At 35.3% G+C, this 21,455-nt stretch overlaps 1 protein-coding gene across 2 annotated transcripts in view; it reads right to left on the bottom strand.

The window, feature by feature from the left end:
* LOC135836181 (connectin-like) overlaps positions 1 to 21,455 on the bottom strand; it is a 289,346-nt gene that overhangs the window by 138,194 nt on the left and 129,697 nt on the right. The gene's annotated exons all lie outside the window — the stretch shown is intronic.

Here is a 21,455-nt window from a genome sequence, read left to right as displayed (position 1 = left end):
ATTGTACATACTAAACAATAGCTAGTGATATTTGAAAAAAAAATTATTTGAGTAATCGCTCATTTTAGAACTTTAGAATTTCCCTCAATTTTCTCAAAAAAATTGTTGATTTCAGGAATCGAGAATTCCTCGCCTGTGACAACTTTTCACCTTGGACAATACCTCGCATACGAAAACTTATTTTTCAAATTATTTTATACTTGAGTTGTAATATTTCGAAATTAATTTATGAAATTGAATAGGGTTAATAACAACTCAGAATTCTGTCGCAATAGCTGGAAAAGCTGAATTCCAAAGCAAATTTTTGCCAAAAAAAAGAGGTTCCAAAACCAAAAGTTCAGTTTTTTTTTTAAGTGCTTACTGAAACGATCAAGAACAAGTAGATGTTAATTTTTTTTTAGTCAATTTCTCATTTTTTAAATTTGTGAAAAATCTTCAGTAAGGGCGAAATTTCAATTTTGGGGAAAGCTGAACTGGTCATGCTAATAGGAAATTTAGCATAGAACAACTCGGGCCCTTCATTTTGGCAATACAGCCGAGAAACCTGTATCAGCAAAGGTTAATGACCTCTTGCGGGGGTAGCCGGCAAGTTGCGTGTGCAACTTTTGATGGGTTATTTTAGAGACCAATGTAGACAAATAATGTGAAACTCAGCTTTCCCCCAATTTTTTCGAGGTTCGACTGAAAATTTTGCTAAAATGAGTGGACTGGACTAGCATGAATTTCCAAAATTATGTATGTCAAACTTATTGATCGTCACATGCCTATATGAGAGAGTTTTGAATTTTGAAAAATTTCTCATTTTGACAATCATGACTGCTCTTGAATGCTTTGGAGGCACCATGAATAGAAATGTGGGAGCTGAGGAATGCCGTGAAGAGAGCCAGAAACCACAAGGAGGGTGGGAGAAGACTTCATACCAGCAGACTTGATCAAACACATAACACCAAAGTACGAAAAGGAGCTTTTGAAGATAAAAAACGAAATATATGATGAAGGTGTGCTACCAAAGGATTTCAATGCAGTAAACTTTGTACCAATACCAAAAAAGAGTAACTCGAAAAAATGCTCAGAGTACAGAACCATCACGTTAATAAGCCATGCATTAAAGCTGCTACTTACCATACCATCATAAATGCCAGAATAGAAAAAGAAGATTGATGAGAACCTTAGTGAAACTCACAAGGGAGGTGCCCCAGGTGACATTCACCAATTTCAACGATTCTTACATCATTGGATAGAGGAGATCGAACATAGTCTAACCCCAAATTTTCAGCTGCTGAAGTTGATATTTCAGCCTTCCAGGGCAATTTTTCGATTTTAACATTGCAATTTTGAAAAAATCAAAAAATTGCCCTGGAAGGCTCAAATATCAACTTCAGCAGCTGAAAATTTCACCGTGGGCTAGTCTCATCATATGTATTGAAATGCCCAAATAATATTGAAGGTTTTGGTATGCGACCTTCGCCGACTATTTTTGGCCAATTTTTCAAAATTGGCATGTGAAAATCGAAAAATCGCCCTGGAAGGCTGAAATATCAACTTCAGCAGCTGAAAATTTCACCGTGGACTTGTCTCATCATAATGTATTGAAATTCTCAAATAATCTGGACGGTTTCGGTATGCGGCCTCCACCGACTATTTTTGCCCAATTTTTCAAAATTACTATGAGAAAATCAAAAAATCACCCTGGAAGCTCGAAATACCAACTTCAGCAGCTGAAAATTTCACCGTGGGGTAGTCTCATCATATGTATTAAAATTCCCAAATAATATTGATGGTTTCGGTATGCGACCTCCGCCGACTATTTTTGCCCAATTTTTCAAAATTGCTATGAGAAAATCGAAATATCAACTTCAGCAGCTGAAAATTTCGTGGTAGACTATGTTCGATGTCCTCTATCTAATGGTGCAAGAATCATTAAAATCGGTGCATGTCACCTGGGGCACCTCCCTTGTCAGTATGGCTTTGTAGCAACGAAAGGGACCAGAGATGCAATACCTAGCCCTACTGAAAGTGATCATTCAGAGATCATTGAATGCTAACAGGGAAATAATTGCATGTTTTATTGATTAATGATTATGGAAAAGACATTTGATCATGTTTACCATGAGAGGATATGTTGATGAAAAATACCTGCGAATAATAAGGAATCTGTAGTGGTAATGGAATGCTAACATCAAAATTGGAAATGTATACTCAGAAAACAGATGTGCCATAAAAAGAGATGTGAGGCAGGGATGTCCGCTATCATCCAGGCTGTTCAACTTGTATGCAGAGGAAATTATGAGAGACGCAAGAATTGAGAGAATGGCCTCAAGATCAATGACAAAAAAATCAATTAAATAAGTTATGCAGACAACAAAGTGATTCTTGCTGGAACTGAAGCGCAAATGCAAGTAATGATCAACCAAATAAACAGCGCTGGATTAAAATATGGAATGAAGATGAATGCAGGCAAGACCAAGGTTATGAAATTCACCCAAGAATGAAGATGAAGAGGTGAAAATCAATATCGGAACACAAGAAATCAAAAGAGTAATTCAGAGAGATCAAATCAAGGATCGGAATGGCAAAAAGCACGTTCATTAATCTCATCAATGTGCTTGGAAATCGAATAATGAATCTGAACCTGAGGAAGAGAATCATGTGATGCTATGTATGGACTGTTTTGAAGTATTCCTGTGAAACATGGACCATGCTCCATTGTGTGAAAATCTGCCAATGATACATGACAAAAAAACGCGGCAGGAATTGCAACATTTTCTGCCAATACTTTTCTGCTCATTAATCAGCGCACATATGTATTTTTTTATGCGATAAATGCTGCCAATGTCCAATATTCATGAACCATTTTTTGGCTCTGCTGGGGATTGAACCCCAGTCTCCGAGTTGGAGAGCGACTTTTCTACTTATCTCACTACCGAGCAAGTGATGGAAGATGGAATAAATGCAAATGCTAAAACAGTCGTGTAAAATAGCTATTTACTCATGTTATTTAGCAAGTTAGCAACTACTCAAAATAGTACGCCAAAAAACAGGTTAGTGGTGTATTTTGTAGTTGGTTTCTTCCAACATGAAGAAACATGCCACGTAATTTGAATATGCTGTGGCCTTACGCAAGAAAAATACGCTATAAAATATTCACATAGCGCATTTTTCAGCAGATTTTTTTTGGTGGACCAATCAGCCTTCAGAACAGCGCTTTTTCATGAGTACAGCAAAACCTCGATAAATGCAACTTCGATAAGTGCAAATTCGCGTTAAGTGCAACGAAAATGCAATCCCTGGGCCCTACAGTCAATTTACAATGTAAATTCACCTTCATAAGTGCAAATAGTAACCTTGATAAGTGCAACAATTTTTTGGCAGTAGAAAGCACTTTCACCTCTATAAGTGCGTGTTGCTTCAAGTTTCACCTCTATAGCTCTTGAAGTGTAAGATCACCTCTATAATAAAAATTGTAGGCAAATTTTAACCTTATAAGTGCAAGTTGCTGTACGTTTTGTCTCTATAAGTGCAAAATTACCTAGACAATAAAAATTGTAGGTGAATCTAACCTCTATAAGTGCAAGTTCCTGTTTGTTTCACCTCTATAAGTGCAAAATTGCCTAGGCAATAAAAATTCCTGTAGAATTTAACCTTTGTAAATTATTTACCTCGATAAGTGCAAATATTTTTCCACTCCCTTGAGTCTGCACTTATCGAGGTTTTACTGTATATTCAAGAATACGTCAATAAACCAGCTGGTTTCAGTGTCTTTTTCAGCTTATGGGCAGATTTTCCCCCAATGGGGTGAGCATGGAATGTGAAAATAAAATATCCGCTTTTGAAATGTGGTGCTACCAAAGGCTACTGATGATCTCATGGAAGGACTTCATCACCAACGCTGAAGTCCTAGCAAGAGTAGGGGAAGAACGGAAAGTATTAGCAGAGGACATCAAAAACAGAAAAATTAGATATATATTGCACACAAAATACGAGAAAACGGTATTTTCATGCTAGCGGTGCAGGGAAAAATTCAAGGAAAAACGACAAAAGGAAGAAGACGATCAGAACTGTTGACAACAAATTCGCCAGCAGAGCTGCGACCACGACGACAACGACGATCACGAAAAGGATGAATTTTTGACATTTTAACCCCCCCCCCTTGACCCCATCCGCCGGATCTTCGGTAGAATTTGCGACCCGGCACGGCAGACCTACACATATTGGGATTCAGCGCGAAAAATACTACAATATGACACTATTTGGAATAATCAGTTTTCTCGGTTGAAAGTTCTTTAAAATTTTTGAAGTTTTGAGCCTTCACTGTGCTTAAAAGCGGCAGCTACGGATTGGCAGAGTAATAGTGTTCGAAATAGGGGTACAAACACCTAACTTTTGAGGCCGGACCCAGCTTTCAGTTCTTTCGGTATATTTTTGTCATTTGGATGTACAAGGGAAAAAACTGTGAGTGAAATTATCGTTTCAACTTTCGAGTCCAAAGGGCTGGCTTTAGACTCTTTCTTCTCCTTGAACACGTCACTGAGCTACTCCAGCGCGGCATATGGTTTCCAAATTATACACGTCACATAGTTTTCCAAGTGGACAAACGTACTTCTAAATTAGGAGGTCGAATTTGAATACTGAATTGGTAATGGCGCAGATGTGCCTTTAGGCGATGGTTTGAACGTCACCCACGTCCTTCCCACGTTCGAAGAATTTTGATTTTGGCCTTTACTCCCTAGTCAGTCGTAATACGTGTGAAACCAGAATTAATGTAGCTAATTACACGAAAGTATACGCAAACACGTATAATTCAGTCCGTATAGCAAAGTGTTCAAGATATACTCGTCGATAATTACATCGTTTATATAGGAAACTCGACTGAATGAGCATCGCAACAAAGGCTATCAATACAACGACGCTCATTTTTTCGCCGTCTAGTGCGCTAAAATCAGCCGCAATCACTTTAATTATACGAAGTCGACAACCTTGGATGAAATTTTTTTGCTAAATTAACGCACCCGCACCCGAGCCCGAGCAGCGAGCAGCGCAACTTTTTAATTACAATGTCTGCGAATTTTCTCGCAAAATTTTCCCGACGTCGGCCAAAATCAGCGACTAAATCTATAATTGAAGGAGTTACGCGATAACACGAAAATCGCTACTGCTATACAAAACGAACTCAACGTATACGAATGAAAGATGAAAATCAGACAGGGTAACGTTATAGGGAAGCGAAAAAGGCGTGGTTGATGATGTCCGGAACAGGGAGAGGACGTAATTGGAAAGCAATTTAATTAGAAGGGAAATAAATGCGAGTTATAACTATGAACCAGGTTTCGTAGACGAAGGTACCAAGGCGGGGTGAAATTTTACGGCATTGAGTTTTAGAGAAAAACATTTCCGGAGACGAGAGACTCTATGCCGAGTAAAGGGCATTTCGCGCTTCGGGGTAATTGCGCTATTAAACATTTATGGTTTATCTGCCGCATGGGGATGGAAAAACGGGTTCAAAAATCTGAATTGCACCCTTCTCTGCAATGTATTTGTACGTATAAGATCGCTGCTCGTTCGTTCTCCTACCTTTCGGGTCTTCTGAGATTGCTCGTTGGCGTAATGTTTCTTCCTCATTTTCTACTTATTTTTAGGTGCATTTTGTTGCCATCCTTGCTACTATTTGTACTGCTGCGCCAAGGCTACTTTACTTACTGTACTCAACTTATGAGAAGATTTTCGTTCGTTTAAACTTTAGGCAACTGGAAAACAACGAAGAAAAATGGTTTTTCAATTAACTCGCTAACGTGGTTAACGCGCTGATGAAATTACGTCAGGTTTTTTTCCTCTTGGTTTTCTTCAACTCTTATTCGGCGATTCAACTTGTGGAAAATTGTTTTTGAAAAAACCGTTCTGCGATTTTATGGTGTTTTTCGAGAAGCATAGAGTTGTTTTGAAATTTACCAACCAACGTTGATAGGCTCGACTATGCTTGACTTGGTGATGAGGGGGATTTAATTTCGCGAATTTCGCGCCAGTTTTGGCTCGCTGATATTTTATCGAATGCGACTCGATGTTTAAAAACTAGCGCTTTGGTACTGCCTGCAATTATTTGATAGGTATTAGCAACGCCGCGCTGATGGTTTTAGAAAAGTTCTCGTCACATTACAAAAATAAAAAAATAAAAAAATAAAAAAAAAACACATTGGAAAATACATTTGTCTATTCTGGTAAATAATTGTGTTTTTTTTTTTGCAATTTAAAAACGTTAATGTGTTTTTTTTCAGCCATTTTCATTGTTAATCGGAATTTTATACGCCAGAACAACGGTAAGTAATGATTATTTGCGAAAACAATTTTCAATTTGTTTTACACGGAGAAAAAAGAAAGCACGTGTGCTAAAATAATACCACATTGGTGGATAAATATAGAGCATATCCCAAATCTATTCCGTTTGTGATGCGCAACCGCTTTGATTTTGTTTCAAACCGTTTGCTCCTCGGGGAGTGTACATAAATTATGCATTTCAGAGTTACTTTTTCATATTTTTCTTGGTTCAACATCGACATTATGGATGTTCTTGCACCACATAAAATTTATGAAAGGAACCCGCAAAATGGCAGCATCAAAACTGCAAACCTGTCAACGAAATTGGCCCTCGTTTTTTTTTCATCTTAAAATGTGGAAGCAGCAGAGAAATCACGTACCAAAGTTTCCCTCTTTCCTCTCCATTTTCTGTTCACTTTCTTTTAGAATTGCGATGGTTGAAAATAATTTCAAAGTGCAGGTGGATTAAATAAAATTTTAGCGATGAAAAATTTGAATTTGATCACAAAAAATTATTTTTTGGAAAAAAGTGAAGGTTCTGCTAGAACATCTCCAACTTTGAAGTTTCAAGTTCAGTTTTCAACAAAAGTTGCAATTTTGAAGAAAGTATGGTTTACATTCAAGACAGCTTTCAGCTCTCGTAATTGATTTTACATTAAGTTTTGTGAATTTTTCAAGTGTTTGAAATCATGGTTTTTCATTGATAAAATTTGTCATTTTTCAGCAAATATGAGGGCAATATTCTTGAAATTATGCATCTTTTGAACAATTGCAAGCGAAATATGAAAATGCATGAAAATTCGATCTTCGACTCAACTTTCCTGTCTGCAAAATTAATTCTTCATGGTATCTAACGGAATTTTTTCCAAAAAATCTCCACTTTTTTCACTACCTTTTTTCAATTAAATTTTCAGAAAGCTCTCTACTCAACCTCCCCCGCTCCCACACACACAAAAAAAAAATTAAAACAAAGCCAAATTTTTCTCAGGAAAATTTCCAAAAAATTGAAATCGGAAGAAAATTTGTATCTATGTAAGTAAAGTATTTTTTAATTTCAATCAAAACTATTAAAAAACAACAATACAAATGAACTCATTAATTTTTTAATTTTTTCACTACCTGTTAGATACCATGTTTTTCTTTATTATGAGTATTTTAAACTTAATGTCATAAAACATTTCCAGCTCTACTTTCGTCAACAATCACATTTTTTCAACACCCCCCCCCCCTCCCACCAAAATTCAAAGGAAAAAATGATGAAATCATGAAAAGATGTGAACAGAACAGCAAGAATTTTTCATCACTTGAGTTAGGATTAGAAGGAAAGGATTTTTTAAAAGCAAAGTTTCAAGTCCTTTCTATCTATTTTTAATTTTTGGTGATTTCGATTTTGCCCCCCCCCCCTCTCTCTTGAGCCCCTAGAAATTGGAAAATTAAATTGAGATAGAACACTGAAAATTAGTTAGTATCCTATTTTGAACCTTCTGAATCGATTGGTGGCGATTTCGAAGCGTTCTGGTGCATTCAGCGGATTTTTGGACTTTCCTTGAGAAAAAAACATATCACAAAACCTCAAATGAAACAATGAAATTCAGCATCACTGCAAAATACTTGGATCACCTAAGCGTTCTTGGGAATCTATCAACTTTCTGCCGGTTTACTGCACTTTTTGACAATAATATGGAGTTTTCAAAATATGGCTATTGGCTAAAAGTTCTAGAACGGTTTGAAATCACCTTCAATCGAATCAGCATATCTTTAGAACTGCTCAAAACCGTTTGAAACAATTTCCAATCGATTTAAAGCGGGGGGATCTCAAAAATAGGGTATGTATTATATTCTTACTTCATAGGTCAATAATTTGGAAACATTTTAATTTTTTTTTCAAACCAAAAAATCGAAAAATGCACTCAAAGCACTTAACATTTTGGCTAGTGATGGATGTACTTTTGCATGTTTTTTTAATTTATACTCGTAGGTTTGTTTGGTTCAAAAATTCTTTGTTTAGGTTGGTTTATCACAAAAATATGAATTTGAATCTGCAGCAACTCATACTAGCTGGCAAATACTGCCTCAATCAAAGCGCTTACGAGAATATTCAACTCGAATTCAAATCACAAAATTTCATTCAAGCCAAATTAAAATTCTTAGAAATTTTCCAATGGAATTCAGCACATGAAATCTCTCCTAATGGAGCATTTTCTACAGAAGCTAGTTCAAATTCTTCTGCACTCGGTTTAAAAAATTTTCCACTAGTTAGGACACGCACCCTAATTATCCTTTGTTCAACATCAACTTGGATTTTCATCAATCAACTATATACGATGTTATTCCAGCAAAAGAAGAAAAAAAAACACCAAAATTTATAAAAGGGACTAGAATTTGCTCGTCTCTTTGATTACAATGCCGCAGTGCATATGTTAGTACTTGATTTTCAACCAAATACAAGGTCTAATGGCATAGCGTACATTTCGACCCTTACAAAGATCGACTATCTGGCGTAATATTCGAGGGCATAAGTTTATACATGTACGTATTGTACGATTGTACCCGTATTTGAAATTCAAGTCGACTAAAAAAATAACCTCGCAAAATAAACCTTTCGGATAGGAAATCAGCAAAATGGTGGAAAAAGCTTGCATTCTGAAGTCGGCGATAAAATGCTAATAAAATCGTTCTCGTTGCAATTGTCGTAGCGGCAATTTCGAATAGAAACGATTGTCGTCTCCACATGGGTGCACATTACACACGGACGATGTCGCAAGCATGCGAATTTCAGTTTTAGCATAAAACTGCATCGAAATTTACATGTCACTTTCATATCTAAACAGTTTGGTAAACACGAATGCGTATACAACAAAGCACAGCTTTGTTACATTTGGCAAAGTTATTGAAAAAAACCGATGCAGACGTGTATATATAGACATGCAACAAACGTACCTACTCTACTCGTATAGGTAAAAAGATAGATAGATAGGTAGGTAGGTAGGTGGATAGGTAAGGTATGTCTGTGTATAAGCTAGAATACACATACGAATTCGTATTTACTTTACGTCTGTTAACAATTTCGTTAGGGAAAATCGGTTGGGGGATTTTTTCTTTACTTTTTCTTTCTTTTCTTTTCGTTTTTCTCTCCCTTTTATAGTACGTCTCATCGTATAGCGCACCAGCTATAAACACGAAGACTTACAACAACAACGACGATACTGACCTAGGTGAAACATTTCACGCGAGTATATCAATTTCAATTCAACGGATACTCGCGTAAAACTATACGAGTACAATTATGAATGTGTGTCATTCCGTAGGTAAAGGGCCCATTTGGTCGTTTTTATTTATTGAGATAATTGTGTTTTTAGTGAAACAGTTGAAAAAATCGAAAATCGAGGTTTTGATGGATTTTGATGTAGAACATATCCGACTATCTCGTGTCGAAGTATCAAGGCCGCAGGTGCGCCCCAAGCAGAGAAAAACGGAACTAAAGTTTTTCTATAAAGGGCCCATTTGGTCGTTTTTGCTTTTTAGCAGTAAATTCGCTTCCAAAAAAATACCCTACAAATTATACTGCACCTAGTTGCCAGTGGCAACATGTATACCATTCAAAAACACATTCAACGTTGGTGCAGCGGTAGCCCTGTGACACTGATAACGGATTGCGAAGCAGGAGATCTGGGTTCGAATCCCGCCCGGGGAAGAAATTTTTTGAAAATTTTTTTTCATGATTTTTATTTTTACAAGTTGAATTTTGACAGAAAATGTAATTTAATCATTTTTTTCTGCTTTTGAACTGAGTAATGAATTTTTATGCAAAATTTAAATTTATTAATCATTGTTTTTCAGGCTTAAAATACTCATAAACATGAAAATATTGAGTAAAAAAAATCGCTATTGCAGGTGGGTAGTAATATTTGACATCAGAAACAATAATCTTCAATTTTAGGTACGAAGGTTTTCGGATTATGTGAAATTTCAGCTTTTTTTAGAAAAAAAACTTTGAAGGCAATTTTCTTAAAAGTTGAGTTTTTCAAATTTTTAGTTCTGGATTTTTTTTTTGGAGTTTTTTTTGCACTTTTTGAGCTTCTATGCAGCTCATATGATTGCTCCGGAGGTCTACTTTACCCCCCCACCCCTAACTCAATATCGACCAAATGGGCCCTTTACCTGCGGAATGACACATGTGAATTAGAATCAAACGAGGAAGTAAATATTCCTAAACGTCGCATTAATCGTATTCGTATATAAAAATACGTACAGAGTTAATATCCTCCTAGTCGAAAGTTGCAATTACCTCGAAAAAAAATTTTTTCAAAGAGGATTTTACACGAACGTGTTATGACTGAAATAAGGGACGATACGATTGCGCGTTTGAAAACATGTATTAAGTATGCAAATGCGCGTAAAAGAGCCGACACAGATTTCAAATACATATTATCATTGCCAGCAGATGTTGTTCCTTTTTGCTCATTTACATTAATTTACATCGAATCCCTCTGATATAATGCTGCACTTTGTTTGCCTAAAGGCAATGTTTACATATTTCATTAAAGACCCTCTCTCTCTCCGTCAAGCGTGCTCCATTCGGACTGAAAAGTTTAATTGCTAAATATTTTCACGTTTTAAGATTTATTGCCGCGTGTCATCGCGGTGTCGACGCTGTCGCATATTGACGAAATTTCGACAGAAATTGGTGCCTTTTTGTACCCCTTTGCCTCGTCGTGTTCGCCGTTTTCTCGTCGTTGATGTCTCTCGTAGATTAAATGTTGTCATAAAAATGCTCACCGCGATGTCACTCGCCTGCAATAAACTATCGTGATCAATGTCACGTCGTTTTGTTCCCCTTGAAAAAATTTTTACACCTCTTTTTCATCCTTCGATTGCGTCGTTTTTTTTTTTTTTTTTTTTTTTTTTTGAAAGTATAAGTAGATAGTTTAATAAAATTGGGTGCTCGAACGATAATAGAATAACCCGAGATGGCGTTTAGGAAAATACATTGCAGATAATTTTACCGATTCAAAGGGTATCCGGTTAAAAGATTCTATTTTCGGGAACTACGATGATAATGCAATTCATCTAATGAAAATATATCGTTGTCAGGCTACGTTCATTTATTTCAAAGGGTCCACGAAATCCAGACGAAGTGTGGATTAATCTGATTACACCAGCGATTATGGCAATCGATTTTATATTTTTAGATAAATAAAGTTACATATTGAATTTTTTGATATTGGATACGTCTGGGTCGTAATATACGCGATACCCTTACTTTATTTATTTATTAATTTTTTTTGGCGAATTTAGACTTGAAGATGGGGATAGATCACGGCCATACTTTATTATCTCACTTTGGAAAGGCAAGTATATTTTTATTTCGGCGCCGGCGGTGAATTCATGGCAAAGAAAGAGGAAAGAAAGTTCTTTTATTTTTTGATACATATTCACCGAAACTCTGTCTTCAAAAATTTAGCCTAAATGGTGAACTTGGCACTCAGGGTTTAATTCAGAATTCATCGAATTTCTTAACCTTCCTCCATTTTTCCAGACCTCCCAAGATGTTCGCCCCAGATTTGAACGAGACCACGATTTTTGAGAATCAGTTTTGGTGAATTTTTGAAAAAACAAAATTGACCAACGACCATTCTACGTGATTTATGCGTCATTTTTAAAAATATAATTCAGTACAAGTGATGAAAATTAGTTCTGAAACTAGTGGTAACTATTTGGAACCGAATTTCACCCCGGCTTCATGCTCATTGACCCAACGGTATGGCTTCCCAAGATCGTCTGTGTGCAAGGCTGGCCTCTAATTGCCAGGCTGTACAAGGTTGTTATGTAGTGACTCTTTGGTGATAGCTTCACCACTACTTCATCATGTCAGAAATTATGTAATTACACATGGCCACTGCTCGGTGAATCTGTCACCAAGAGGTGACCTGCCGAAAATTTTATCAAGTGCCATGGGGTAACTCTGGTAATAACTTCACCAACAATTCGTCCTAAGAATGAAAAAAACCAACTTGGTGACACTTTGATGAATCAGTCACCAAGCAGTTTAGGGTTAAAAAAAATTACAAATGTTGTGGGAACATTCTGGCGAATATTTGAACATCAATTTGCCATAAGAATGACGAAAACCCCACGGCACGGTGACTCCTTGGTGAAAAAGTCACCCGAAGGTCAAAAGAATTTCCAAAGGCCATGGGGACATTCTGGTAATTTCTTCACTAACAATTCGCCATGAGCTAAAAAAAATCCACTGAGCGACTTCTTGGTAAATCAGTCACCAGAGGTCACCGGAAGTCACTGGAAGTTACCAGAAGTAACCAAGAAGTCACCAGGTTGTCAACAAAATTTTCAAAGGCCATGGGGACATTCCGGTAATCTCTTCATCAACAATTCGCCATAAGCAAGAATAAAATCCACTTGACGACTTCTTGGTGGATCTGTCACCAGAAGTCACCACAACTTCCCATGGGGTCACCAGGTGGTCACGAAATTTTTTAAATGCCTTGAGGACATTCTGGTGATCCTTCCATCAACAAATTCATGTTTAGAAAGACAAAAACCCACTTGGCGACTTCTTCGTGAATTAGTCACGAGAAGTCACCAGAATTTACCAATGAATCACCAGGTGGTCAGAAGAATTTTCAAAGGCCATGGGGACATTCTGGTGTGATTTCTTCACCAACAATTCACAATGAACAAGAAAAAACCCACTCGGTGAATTCTTGGTAAATCAGTCACCAGAAGTCACCAGAATTCAGCAATGAGTCACCATGGTGGTCAAAAAAAATTTCAAATGCCATGAGGACATTCTGGTAATTTCTTCACCAACAATTCGCCATGAGCAAGAAAAAAATCCACTTGGTGTCTTCTTGGTGAATTATTCACCAGAATTTACTAATGAATCACCAGGTGGTCAAAAGAATTTTCAAAGGCCATGGGGACACTCTGGTGTGATTTCTTCACCAACAATTCACAATGAACAAGAAAAAAACCCACTTGGTGACTTCTTGGTAAATCAGTCACCAGAAGTCACCAGAATTCAGCAATGAGTCACCAGGTGGTCAAAACAAATTTCAAATGCCATAATGACATTCTGGTAATTTCTTCACCATCAATTCGCCATGATCAAGAAAAAAATTCACTTGGTGTCTTCTTAGTGAATCATTCACCAGAAGTCACCAAGAAGTCACCAGGTGGTCAAAAAAATTTCAAAGGCCATGGGGACATTCCGGTAATTTCTTCACCAACAATTCACCATGAGCAAGAAAAAAACCCACTTGGTGACTTCTTGGTAAATCAGTCACCAGAAGTCACCAGAATTCACCAAGAAGTCACCAGATAGTCAGAAAAATTTTCAAGTGCTGTGGGGTCATTCTGCATGGTGATTGCTCGAACTTCAAGTCGTCATAAGAATGACAGAAACCTACTTGCTGACTCGTTGGTAAGCCACTAGACTGGCGAAAATTTTATCAAAACATAAGTACTAACGTAATATTCCACATTTTTTCTGCTTATCAAAACCGCTTATTCTGGGACACCTAACAACCTGATTAAACCACTAGTTATTCAACAACTCTCCTGGTTGCCAAATAGTAACTAGAACTCTAGAAGATCAAAATTCACTTATAATTCGGAAACTGTTAATTTTATATTTGCTACTAAAGAACTAGAAGTTCTCTTTGCAACTACATACTTGATTTACTACATTACATAGTAAGTGAACCTAGTAGTTCTTCAATAGTGTATCGTCTCTCAAAGTTGTTTATATATCTCAATCTCTAGAAGATTTTTTAAAAACTATTTCGTATTATACTTTCATAGGCAGCAAGAGTGCAGGAAGACCAAAGAAGAAACTCATCGTTACCTCAGATTCCTACACAACAAGTTCCAAGCCTCATTAGGAAAACTTACCAGCTTACCTTTGACATGGATACGACGTGACGGCAACAACTCATTTGAAGCCCATCGCCCGCCATGCCTTTCAAAAAAATCTTTAGTAAAATCAACAAATTGAAAAAAAAAACACCGCGATCCAACTTAATCTAAAGTCTTCTAAACTACATAGTATTAAATTTTTTCAAAAATCATATAAATGAGAATTGAGCATCGTCTAAAACAAGGAAATTCCACACTTCAAATTTTTTTAAAATTCTTCTTCTTAGATTTTAAATCAAATGTTGGCAAAAACGCTCCTTTCCCTCTTCAAAATTGTTTTTAAAATGAAAAAGCAACACAATCATGCAGCACTTCTCCAAACTTCAATTTCAAAATTACGAAATTCAACTCACAACAATTGATAACTTTGTCTGATCATCTGATTCTTTCCCAAGCAAAAGTGTGACGAACTCTTTTATTTTTCTCTGAAAGACGTACGTAGGTACGTGTGTTTTTTGCTAAAAAAAATTCCTTTCAAGTATTCCACGAGAGCTGTTTAGAAAGTAAGCACTTAGACAGACATTACAAGAGCATTTGAGAAATACATACATATTTCTACCACCAACGAGCCAACGAGTAGGCAGATACACACAGTTTACGAATTATAATGTAAGAACGCGTCTCGAGTTCAAAATGCGAGCTTATGTTTCAATAGCATATAGCATACACCTGCGACAGATACGAAATTAATTCAATTTCTGTTCCGGATTCTTCTAAAGATACCTAATACCTCTCTTCTTCATCTTAGCATAGACCAAGTTTCAGTTTGTAATAGATTTTCGCTTTTCCGGTGCCAGGAGGTATAATAATAACTGTTGTGGGAATAACGTAGGTGTTCGGAATAATCGTATTTCGATACATAATCTCATGTATGTACATATAGGTAAGATACATACTCGTATAATCGCAAACGGATTTACTGAAAATTTTTCATAAAACTCACAAGGGGTTAACAATCATACACTCACGCAAGTAAATGTAAAAAATCTTCAAGTGTAGCAACACAGGTTCAAGCGTCAATTTCAAGAGAATAGAATTCAATATCGAATGAAACGATGATGTCTTACGACGACGTCAACTTTCGAATAAAAAAAGGTCTGATAGGTAACCTATCATCAAAATTGAGGGGGCTATAAACGAACGAATTTTCAAAACAAAACCGTGGATTTTAAAAATGAATACTCAAACTATGTTCAACAGACCTTTTAAAAATATATGTATGTACCTAGAGATGGACAAAACGTCTTCGAACAGACACCCTTTTTATATTGCTACAAAAAACAACTCACCACTTGGTCACCATTCCTTTCCATTGAATAAGTAATAGACACGTTTCTTACCTGTAAAAAATAAAAAAATAAACACGCATTTAAAAATTAATAAGCAATTTTTTTACACTATGAAATGGAACCAAGTGAATTCAAAACATCTATCATTGAAAAAAAAATTCTGCAACGCTTGAATTATTTTGAGAATTTGCTTTCAAAAATTTATAATTTTTATGTTTGAGTTTTCTTGTTTTTATTTTATTTTTTTCAAAGGAATGGTCTTATATGTACTCGTAATATCATAACTTCACTACACGTTCGTGTGGATATAAATTATTCGCGCATGAATCAACATTTATACAAAATGAGTACATGAGCATTGAACTACTTGGTAACGAGCATGAGCATGATTATGACAAAAAAATCAGAAAAAATAAAAGTAGATTAAACAAAAACGAAAACATGAAAGATAAGTCGCTTCAATAAATAAGAATAAAACTGCTGGTAGAGCAAATAATCGATGTTTTAACAAGCCAACAAAAAGTACATAAACATGGATCAATTACAAGACGTGAATCCGCGTAAGACATACAAGCGTAACGAAATTTACATCGAATAATAGAAACACCATCACGTATCCGGTGTAATTTCCATTTAATATTGCTTTTTTTTTTTACTTTTTTACACCTTCCTAATGGCTAACTAGAAAATACAGATAAAAAATTGGTACAATTGGTAGACACGCGTTTCATTATCGAATCATTCGAACGACATCCAAATACCCGGCAAAAAAAATAGGTTAGTCTTACGGTTGAAAAATTTTCCATCCAGGGATATGCATATTTTAACGCGAGGGCGAGATGCGGGGACTTTGGATTCAATTTTAAAAGGATTAAATGTGTTAGTTTTTGCCATATCCGCGTACGAGATTTTTTTACAACTGCAGATATGTACCCGTATACATTAGGTACTACGAGTACATAGTACGCTTTATAATATGAATGATTTGCATCGAGTGTATAAGTATTCATTAACGTAATGGCATTCTCTTCGCTATATCTACTCTATAGTTTGCATTTAAATACATAAGCGTTTCGAGCTCCAAGTGCATATGTACGATAATTTGTACCACTTTTCCATGACCATTGCTGTCAATTTTCATCAAAATTCATAACTTGTTTGGTCGTCGTATCGTTTTTATGTTACGTTTATCTCCATTTTTTTTTTTTTTTTTTTTACAAGATTGCTTTGCCCCACATGCAATGCGATGTAATATCGGATAAATAAAATATGCTTTTGTACAGCGCTCTGTTGATATTTTATTTCCTGCTGCCATCTTTGCAATGTTCGTACACATGAACGTGTAATATAAAGCTCGGTGAACTTACGAGTACAAAAACAACCTTTTCACAAGACGCTTTGTTTTACTTCGCCTCTTCAATCTTCTCCTCCACAGATCGCGTAACCGTGAAAAATTCAACAACTCGTCGAAATGAAAGTGTTTTTAAAAAATTAATTTCACGTGAGTCGAAGTACAGTTTCAACCCTTTATCAGGTACTTCAAAGTCAAACGTTTGCAACGAAACAATTCGTAATAATGCAGGTAGTCTTTTCACGTTTCGTGGATTCATTTATCGAGTAAGTGCATACGTTTCTCTCGGTGGAGGGCGCGAACGTGCGGAGGGGAACGCAAAAAGAACAAAGGATCCTGAAACGAAAATTATCGTTTAATTCAATGAAGAATTTGAATAAAAAATTATTGATTTTTTTCAACGAAAAAAAATTGCAATTAATTATATAAATACCTTTCTCCCTCCCCTCCCCTCTCAAATCTTTCATCGATTTTTTTTTTCAAAAAGAAAATTACATCCGAGTTTAACTTTATTAAATTTTTAAAAAAATAAGTTTTTTCTTAAATTATCTCCTTTTTTCTGTGGTAAAATTTCAAAACTGCTCTAAACAGTTCAAAAACGTTTCCAACAGTTTGGGGAGGGGGCAGGATTGAAAACAAAATACATGCCAAATTTCAGCTTTCCATGTCAATTTGGCGAAAACTTGATTTTTTTCTCATTGTTGGTCCAAAAATTTTCAAAAAGTAATCAAAATTCGAAAAATGCAGAGTTTTAAAACTTGAAATTTTGGCTGCGATGATGCATTTTTGCATGTATGTCATTCTCATTAATACCAAAATATGGACTAGTTTTCGTAAAAACCTAGTTGTTTCTCTAAATTGTGGAGCTGACCCTCTGATCGAAAGTCAATATCGATAAAAAAGGGGGAGGATCTAGAACATTCGGAAAAAATCATTTTTATGCATAGACACTTTTATGGTTGGGGCTATTCGAATAATGATTCCATTCGAGTCACAATTCGAATTGAAAATTCTGTGTTTTGATTCGTGATCAGAATTATTTTTCATAGACGTGATTCATGATTAGTGAATCGAATCTTTTGAAAGCTGTGATTCGTCGTGATTTTATTTATAACAATTTTTGCTCATTTCAATTTTTAAATCGTTTTTATGTCATTTTAATAAGTTTTTTTAACACCGCGTTTTGTGCAATTTTGGCTAAATTTAGCTCAATTTTACTGAACTTTCCTTACTTTTTGCAGATAATTTTCAACAATCAGAACACAATTTTAACAAAATTTCACGCGATTTTTGTGGAATTTATTGATTTTTAAGGAGTTTTTTTCTTGTTTTCAAGTCATTTTCAATGTATTTTCATAATATTTTGAACAACTTTTAAATTTGTACAAGTTTCATCACTTTTTAAAAACTTTTATGGATACTTTAGTATTCTTCTTTTTCTTCTTTTTTTTTTTTTTTTGATAAAATATCTATTGCCTTTTGGTAGGTGGATGGTTTTAATCTGGTTCAATGTTTTTGTGTCACTTGAATAAGTTTTTAATTTTCATCAATTACGTATTTGCTCAGTTTTAATAAATCCAGTGCTTTCAACGTGTTTTTTGTCATTTTAAACTTATTACTGAGTGAAATGAAAAAAAAAAACAAATTTCAATTTTTTTTGCTATACTAAGTTTAATTTTTATCAATTGTTTCATGAAATACGTCGGAAAGAGATCAAAATAAGACAATCTGAATAAATTTAAACCTTTTTTTGATGTTTGGAATTGAAAATTGAATTTTTTCGAATTTTGATTTTTTTGTGATGAGTTGATTTCAATGAGTGAAAGGGGTTTTTCAACTTTTTCAACGGATGCGTAAAAATAGGGGTCAAATAGCTCAATTTCACCAATCAAAACTTCTTTTCATGTTTTAAATCAAAAATTCACATTTTTTAGCAAACTTTCAATTTTTTTAAATCAACTTTACGAAATAACGCCATCCCAATGAAAAGTTGTCCATGAAATGTATTTTTTCAGAATTTTTGAGAGTGAGAACAAAACGATATGAAAACATACGTTTTGAAACTTTTCGAGCCAATTTTTCGTACGAAAAAAATGATAACATTGATTTTTATGATATCACCAAAAAGCCTTTCAAAACCCCTAACTATTGGAAAAAGTTCCATTTTGGTAGGTATCGCGCTTATCCAGTAATCCACTGCTGAAATGGATGATATTTTAAGTTCAATGAAAACTTTGACACTCCCTAGCAGCCTTTAAAAAAAGGCTAGAGGGCTGCGATTTGCACCATTGGTCATCCTTTCAAAACGTCTTTCCACAGGAAAACATCCAAAAAAATCGTCGACCCCCCCCCCTTACCACTTTTTGGTCGAATTGACGTGGAATGACCATTTAACAATATTTTATACGTTTTTGCTCAATTTGGTCAAACATCAATATTCGATAATTTTTCTATCATTTTAATAATATAGTATTTTTCTAGTATTTTTATTGCATTTTTAATGTGTTTTTACGATGTTTCATTTAAAATATTGAAATTTCATCAGTGTTTGGCAACTTAATTTAGATGATTTTAACGTTGTGAATTTAATGACTAAGTTTCGCATATCCGAGATTCGTGAACATTTAAATAATAAACGAGCTCACTTTCCCACAGGATTTGGAAATTTGCAGATCAAGAATAATGTAGATTAAAATTCCAGATATTTAAAATTACATTTGATCTAAGATCGTACGAGATTTGAATACTGAACAATCTCGACAGAAAAACATTTCATTCGACGTATTTGTAGACATAAAATATTCAATGTTCATCGTCATCAGATACCTACCTATACGTATAGATAACCTATCTTAGGCTTTTTCGCCGAAATATATATAGGCCTAGAAGAATTTGAGTATACTTCACTAACTGTTAATTTAATTATTTCGAAACATAAAGTATCCGAAAATGAGATTACGAAGGCGAATGAAAATAAGCGTGAAGGACACCTGTTGTATAAAGTTGCTGAGCTTTCAAAGAGTAAGTATGTGTGAAATAGGGATGAAGTTTGTTATCTCGTTCATTTTACTCGCATTAATATCTTATACCATGCTTATGTATACTATAGCATCTGCTTATAAGAAATGGCGCAAAAGCATAAAAAAGCAATACGGTATAAGTTACTTAACGACGTTAGAAAGCTTCGACGAAGAGAAAGGGTATAGTTAGGTATTTATGATAATTAGCAAAATTATCGAATAATTTTTTACGGTAGCCTGATTAATTCAAGCCTTGTTTGCGTTGAACGTTAGTGGATGGTTTGCGTTTAAAATGTAGATGGAGAAGCTCGTTAAAGCGAATCAAGAGGTTTGACTTAGGGATTATCGCCTATTCGCCTGCTAACTTAAGTTTACCCGGCTGACGATAAGTTTCTTAACGGGTTAGGCTGCGTGCTCGAAATTATCATTATAATTACAGGTTAATTTTAAACGACTATAAGAATGAGCACCAAACTATCAAAACGACGCCTTTCATCGATTGAAAATCCAAACACGGTTTAACCAGCTATAAAGCGTACCCGAGCCACGTCGTAGTTACACTTTTTTTTTTCAACAAACGAGACAAAAAATACTGACACGTAAATAGCTGCTGGCTGGTTAATTAAAAATAAATAAAAAATCGATCTAGTCTCCGGTGTCTCCGTCAAGAATTGAAATTGAAAGCGAGAAGAAATTTCAAAGAGTAATTTCTTTGTTGATGGACATCGGTTTCAAGTCTGCGTATACATCACACACCGGTTATACAATTATTTCCGGCGTTTAACTACAACCTTTTTCCAGTTCAATGCTCATCGGCTCTGCTGGCGTACTTCCGTCGATTATCATTTTTATTTCGGCGAATAGGTAAAATGGACCAGTTTCTTTTATTATTCTCACGATGTCGGATAATTCTTCGGGTTGTCGAGCTAGGTGACTTATCGTTATGACGAAATCGCACGACGTTAACCAGACTGGTCATTTAGGCACATTAGCCGCTGGTTTAATTGAAGTCTTTTTTTTAAAAAAAAATCTCGTATAAGGCGTCTAACTCGAAGATGCTAAAAATTTGGATTTTCCGAAGGATTTTCAAAAAAACACCCACCCACCTACCTACCTATTTTTGATGAAGAAAAAATCCATAGGAATCTTCGACCACAAAAATTAATAGTCTATGGATCGAATTACATGGACCATTTTCCTTTTCAAATTCTCAATTCAATTTCAAGACACCTTGTATTACATAAATTGAGCGATGCGACTGCAATCTACTCAAGTTATATGCGCCCTCATGAGGAACATATGGCTGAAAATTTTAGATTACGTACGTCACTTGTTAGCAATTGACAACAACTAGCACATAATAGTATAACACAGGAGTGAGTATGTCCTGTCCTTCAAATGAGCCAAAAAATATCAACTTTTAAAGAAAACTTTGTACCGAAGTTTCATCGCCGCCTCCTGTTTTGACCTTAATAACATTTGTTGTTGAAACTTATGTTACCATTACGGACTCTTAAAGATGATGATGCTTTTACAATGTACACAATG

This window comes from Planococcus citri, chromosome 2, assembly GCF_950023065.1.
Source record: "Planococcus citri chromosome 2, ihPlaCitr1.1, whole genome shotgun sequence".
Lineage (NCBI taxonomy): Eukaryota > Metazoa > Arthropoda > Insecta > Hemiptera > Pseudococcidae > Planococcus > Planococcus citri.
This window is presented reverse-complemented; position numbering and strand designations above follow the sequence as displayed.